Consider the following 7,075-nt stretch of genomic DNA (forward strand, 5'->3'; position numbering starts at 1 on the left):
CAAGGGAGCAGTGAGTCACTCAGGCTGACTAACTGAAGTTAGACTGTTTGTATTTCCCATCCCTCCCCCATCCCTAAATTTATAGGCAGGTGCCACTTTCACACAAAAAAAAAAAAACTTTATTGAGAATTCGATCAGACCCCGGTAGGCCACTACCAGACACATAGTGAATTCACTAATACATTTAAAGGAAGTTAGACACATTCCTACTCCCATAGCAACCTAAAACTTAACTAGGAACTGTTCAAAATTGAGATGAAGGCAGCAGTCCAGCAGCAAGAGGGGGGCTTCCCAGTCTTTTGCATAGAGTGTCACATGTTTGATTTTTTACCCACCAGTGAGAAGTTGTACATGTGCATGCGATGCAAAGAGCTCCTGGCTCTCAGAGAACGAGTCCGATCTCTGGAGGCTAGAGTGGCAGACCTGGAGGAGCTGAGGCAGACAGAGAGGTATATAGATGAGACCTTCAGGGACAAAGTAGTCAAGTCCCAACTTCAGACTGGCAGCCCTGGTGCTGCCTTGGAGGAAGAAGGTCTCATGATGGGAGATCACCAACCAGGTGTAGCAGGAAAGGATCCTGTAGCAAGGACCTGCTCTCTAGGTGATGCATTGTCCTTTCACACTGAGGATATCTGCCCAGGAGGGAAGGGTTAGGTCAGCTGTCATAGTTGGTGATTCGATTATTAGGAATGTAGATAGCTGGGTGGCTGGTGGGCGTGAGGATCGCCTGGTAACATGCATACCTGGTGCGAAGGTGGCGGACCTCACTCATCACCTAGATAGGATTTTAGACAGTGCTGGGGAGGAGCCGGCTGGCGTGGTACATGTGGGCACCAACGACATAGGAAAATGTGGAAGGGAGGTTCTGGAAGCCAAATTTAGGCTCTTAGGTAGAAAGATTAAATCCAGAACCTCCAGGGTAGCATTCTCTGAAATGCTCCCTGTTCTACGCGCAGGTCACCAGAGGCAGGCAGAGCTCCGGAGTCTCAATGCGTAGATGAAACGATGGTGCAAGGAAGAGGGATTCAGTTTTGTTAGGAACTGGGGAACCTTTTGGGGAAGGGGGAGTCTCTTCCGAAGGGATGGGCTCCACCTTAACCAGGGTGGAACCAGACTGCTGGCGCTAACCTTTGAAAAGGAGATTGTTCTAGTTTAAAAGCTGCTCTAAGGGGAAAGCCGACAGTCGCTCAGCAGCGCATGGTTCAGAGAGAGGTATCTTTAAAGGATACTAACGATGCATTAGAATTAGGGCATCCCGACAGTGAGGTTCCAATAATCAGAAAAGAAGTCCAAGTGCCTGTAACTAAAAACTCACCTGAGCTAAAAAATTCTAACTTATCCCTATCAATTAAAAAGCAGAATGAAAATACAAACAAAAAACAAACTTTGAAATGTTTGTATGCTAATGCCAGAAGTCTAAGACGTAAGATGGGAGAATTAGAATGTATAGCAATAAATGATGACATAGACTTAATTGGCATCTCAGAGACATGGTGGAAAGAGGATAACCACTGGGACAGTGCTATACCGGGGTACAAATTATATCACAATGACAGAGAGGAGCACTTGGGAGGAGGTGTGGCGCTTTATGTCCGGGATGGCATAGAGTCCAACAGGATAAACATCCTGCATGAGACTAAATACAAAATTGAATCTTTATGGGTAGAAATCCCTTGTGTGTCAGGGAAGACTACAGTGATAGGGGTATACTACCGTCAAGATGGTGAGATGGACAGTGAAATGTTAAGAGAAATTAGGGAAGCTAACCAAATTGGTAGTGCAGTAATAATGGGAGACTTCAATTACCCCAATACAGACTGGGTAAATGTATCATTGGGTCACGCTAGAGAGATAACGTTCCTGGATGGAATAAATGATAGCTTTATGGAGCAATTTTAGATCTAATTCTCAGTGGAGCACAGGACTTGGTGAGAGAGGTAACGGTGATGGGGCCGCTTGGCAATAGTAATCATAATATGATCAAATTTGATTTAATGACTGGAAAAGGAACAGTGTGCAAATCCAAGGCTCTCGTGCTAAACTTTCAAAAGGGAAACTTTGATAAAATGAGAAAAATTGTTAGAAAAAAACTGAAAGGAGCAGCTACAAAAGTAAAAAATGTCCAAGAGGCGTGGTCATTGTTAAAAAATACCATTCTAGAAGCACAGTCCAGATGTATTCCACACATTAAGAAAGGTGGAAAGAAGGCAAAACGATTACCGGCATGGTTAAAAGGGGAGGTGAAAGAAGCTATTTTAGCCAAAAGATCTTCATTCAAAAATTGGAAGAAGGATCCAACAGAAGAAAATAGGATAAAGCATAAACATTGGCAAGTTAAATGTAAGACATTGATAAGACAGGCTAAGAGAGAATTTGAAAAGAAGTTGGCTGTAGCGGCAAAAACTCACAGTAAAAACTTTTTTAAATATATCCGAAGCAGAAAGCCTGTGAGGGAGTCAGTTGGACCATTGGATGATTGAGGGGTTAAAGGGGCACTTAGAGAAGATAAGGCCATCGCGGAAAGATTAAATGATTTCTTTGCTTCGGTGTTTACTGAAGAGGATGTTGGGGAGGTACCCGTAATGGAGAAGGTTTTCATGGGTAATGATTCAGATGGACTGAATCAAATCACGGTGAACCTAGAGGATGTGGTGGGCCTGATTGACAAACTGAACAGTAGTAAATCACCTGGACCGGATGGTATACACCCCAGAGTTCTGAAGGAACTAAAAAATGAAATTTCAGACCTATTAGTAAAAAATGTGTAACTTATCATTAAAATCATCCATTGTACCTGAAGACTGGAGGATAGCAAATGTAACCCCAATATTTAAAAAGGGCTCCAAGGGCGATCCGGGAAACTACAGACTAGTTAGCCTGACTTCAGTGCCAGGAAAAATAGTGGAAAGTGTTCTAAACATCAAAACAGATAGCCTGTTGCTGTCATCTGTTTACTTCCTGTAAAGCCTGTTGCTAATTTATTGTTTACTGTAAACCGAGGTGATGTATATTTTTACGTGCCGCGGTATATAAGAATCACTAAATAAATAAATAAAATCACAGAACATATAGAAAGACATGGTTTAATGGAACAAAGTCAGCATGGCTACCCAGGGCAAGTCTTGCCTCACAAACCTGCTTCACTTTTTTGAAGGAGTTAATAAACATGTGGATAAAGGTGAACCGGTAGATATAGTATACTTGGATTTTCATAAGGCATTTGACAAAGTTCCTCATGAGAGGCTTCTAGGAAAAGTAAAAAGTCATGGGATAGGTGGCGATGTCCTTTTGAGAATTGCAAACTGGCTAAAAGACAGGAAACAGAGAGTAGGATTAAATGGGCAATTTTCACAGTGGAAGGGAGTGGACAGTGGAGTGCCTCAGGGATCTGTATTGGGACCCTTACTTTTCAATATATTTATAAATGATCTGGAAAGAAGTGCGATGAGTGAGATAATCAAATTTGCAGATGACACAAAATTGTTCAGAGTAGTTAAATCACAAGCAGATTGTGATAAATTGCAGGAAGACCTTGTGAGACTGGAAAATTGGACATACAAATGGCAGATGAAATTTAATATGGATAAGTGCAAGGTGATGCATATAGGGAAAAATAACCCATGCTATAATTACACAATGTTGGGTTCCATATTAGGTGCTGCAACCCAAGAAAGATCTAGGTGTCATAGTGGATAACACATTGAAATCATTGGTACAGTGTGCTGCGGCAGTCAAAAAAGCAAACAGAATGTTGGGAATTATTAGAAAGGGAATGGTGAATAAAACGGAAAATGTCATAATGCCTCTGTATCGCTCCATGGTGAGACCGCACCTTGAATACTGTGTACAATTCTGGTTGCCGCATCTCAAAAAAGATATAATTGCGATGGAGAAGGTACAGAGAAGGGCTACCAAAATAAGGGGAATGGAACAGCTCCCCTATGAGGAAAGACTAAAGAGGTTAGGACTTATCAGCTTGGAGAAGAGACGACTGAGGGGGGATATGATAGAGGTGTTTAAAATCATGAGAGGTCTAGAACGGGTAGATGTGAATCGGTTATTTACTCTTTCGAATAGTAGAAAGACTAGGGGGCACTCCGTGAAGTTAGCATGGTACACATTTAAAACTAATCGGAGAAAGTTCTTTTTTACTCAACGCACAATTAAACTCTGGAATTTGTTGCCAGAGGATGTGGTTAGTGCAGTTAGTATAGCTGTGTTTAAAAAAGGATTGGATAAGTTCTTGGAGGAGAAGTCCATTACCTGCTATTAAGTTCACTTAGAGAATAGCCACTGCCATTAGCAATGGTAACATGGAATAGACTTAGTTTTTGGGTTCTTATGGCCTGGATTGGCCACTGTTGGAAACAGGATGCTGGGCTTGATGGACCCTTGGTCTGACCCAGTATGGCATTTTCTTATGTTCTTAACCTAATTTTGCCTTGGAGGAGGCATCTGCTGACCAACGACGGAGCCACAACAACCTCCTTGCGGAAACTGCCGAGGACATAATGCAAGCTGAGGTCCGCAACAAATCATATAAGGCGTCCGCTGTATAAGCGACCGCAGACTCAACACAATTGGCCTGCTCCGCCTCGCTTGGTGGAAGCTCCTGTGTAGTAAGAAGCTGTTGGACCCAGCGCAGGTTGGCCCTCTGTACGAGACTGCTGCACGGACACCTAAGGCCGCCACGTCAAAATTGCGCTTCAACAAGATCTCCAGCTTGCGATCCTGGAGATCCTTCAAGGCTATTCCCCCCCGTAACCGGGATAGTCATGTGCTTGACCACGGCCGTGACCGCCGAATCCACCGCGGGGGTCTTCAAAAGATTCAGGGATTCTGCCGGTAAGGGATATAGTTTTTCCATAGCCCTGCTCACCCACAACGAAGCCTCTGGCAGTTCCCATTCCTTTGAGACAATCTGCAAAACTTTGGGATGGAAGGGGAAAGTCTGAGGGGGGGCCCGAAGGCCTGCCATAGCCACATCCCCCGTAGAAGTGTCCACATCCTGATGTGGAGCCGCCAGCTCTAGCTTCTTCAGGACATGGAGAATGAGAAAGCTTAACTCATCCTTCCCAAATAAACGTAGTACCTGGGGGTCGGCTCCCTCTACGGATCCCTGTTCGTCCGCTGTCAACAAATCCGGTGCCCCTGGAGCGGGCCCCGGGTCCACCGGACCCTCAGCCCCCCCCCCCCCCCCCCCACGGGCGGGTGCCACGAGCTCCCGTGGTCTCCTGACCCACTGAGCTCCCCTGATCCAAGGAAGTCTTGGGGACCTTCGGAGGAGAGGGACCTTCTGCCTCCCAGCCAGCCTCTGCCTGCAAAAAAGCTTTGTGCATTAATAGCACAAACTCCGAAGAAAATGGCACTGACCTTTTCAAATCTTTCTTCGTAGAGCCCAGAGGGTGGGGGGGGGGGGCTCGAGGGTCCTCCGAATCGGGCAGAGATCGCGGGCTCAGGTCGGGAGGAGGAGGAGGAGGGGAGGTTCCCTCCTCAGACGCTGACAGCTCTGCCTGCTACGTGGCCAAGATGGCCGCTGCTCTCCTCCCAGAGGGAGGAGGGGCCGGGAAACGGCTGCCCGGAGCTCTGCGATGCCGCGCAGCAGAAGGGAGAGAGGAGCCGCTGCGGGCAGCGCGCGGCCCCCGAGAGGGTCCCTCACCCCGGGAAGGCATCGGGAACAGAGACCCTCTTGGGAGAGTCGCGCCCCCGCCCCCACTGTGCAGGCCGAAGATCGCGGCATCCCGGGCAGAAACAGAGCTGCAAAACAGAAGCGCGCCAAATGAAGCAGGTGAGGAGATCTCACAAGCAACTCGCGCCAGGTGAACCAGCCACCCCCTCCGGAGTCCTCAGAGGCACTGGCAGGCCGGGGCTGTAAGGAAGGAGCTCACTGCCTGTCCCCAACAGGACTTAAGTGGCTCCGGAGCAATGAAAACTTTTTAATTTTTTTTTTTTTTTTTTAACTTTTTTTTTTTTCCAAACCCCCTTCAGAGACTTAACCCCTGGAAAGATGGGGGGGAGGGTGACCGGCCCACCGGTAAGCTCTCCCCCAGCCTCTAGGACACGCTAGTCCAGGAAACTTAAGAGGGCAATGCCCTCTGTGCCTGCCCCACAACTAAGCTCCACACTGCGCAACCAGACAACAGACAGAAGAAAAGACATAACATAAGCGAGAGAAGGGAAGAGACTAATTGATCTTGTCCCCAATAGTGAATTTCCTAGTACCAACAAATTGACCAGGCCAGGACCGCAGGTTATGCCTCTCAATCTGCTGGAGTCAGAGAAAATACTGAGGGATCGCAGGTGGCACACCAGTATATCTAGGGTGTGCTTTCAGTTTTCTCTCTGACTCCATCTGCTGGAGGGGAGGCATAACCCAGCAGTCTGGACTGATCCTGGTACGTACAGGGAACTTCTGGTGCTCCTGATGGATGGGGATATGCAGTTAAGCCTCGGTGAGATCCAGAGATGTCAAAAACTCTCCTCCCAGTACCGCCACAATTACAGTACACGTCTCCATCCGAAAACGTGGTACCTTCAAACTCTGGTTGACTTTATTCAGGTCTAGGATAGGTCGCAACATGCCTTCCTTCTTGGGCATCACAAAATAGATATCTGCCTTGTCCCTGTTCAGACACTGGCACCAGTACAACCGCCTCCAGACTTAACTGCTGAAGCGTTTCCACTGCCCACTTGCTTCGGGAAAGACAACACAACTCCAGAAAGACAGACCACAGTGGGTGAGAAAATTCCAAGGCATAGCCATTTCTCACCATGCTCAACACCCACCGGTCAGAAGTGATCTTGGTCCACTCCTCGTAGAACCAGGCCAGCCTACCCCCCGATTACCAGAGACAAGGAGTGGACCTGCCGGATCTCATTGTGAGGACTTATTGCCACCCGCACCCTGGGTGGATCCGCCTCTAGATGACCTTCCAGCCCCTTGAAAGGACTGTTGCCTATGCGAGGACTATCTTGGGGCCGAAGCCACCAAGGGCCTCATCTGACGAAAATGTCTGGACTCCCGAAAGCGAGACTGAGAAGAGAAAGGTTTCTGGCCAGACTTTCGATCCTCTGG

The sequence above is a fragment of the Rhinatrema bivittatum genome, chromosome 1, assembly GCF_901001135.1.
Source record: "Rhinatrema bivittatum chromosome 1, aRhiBiv1.1, whole genome shotgun sequence".
NCBI lineage: Eukaryota > Metazoa > Chordata > Amphibia > Gymnophiona > Rhinatrematidae > Rhinatrema > Rhinatrema bivittatum.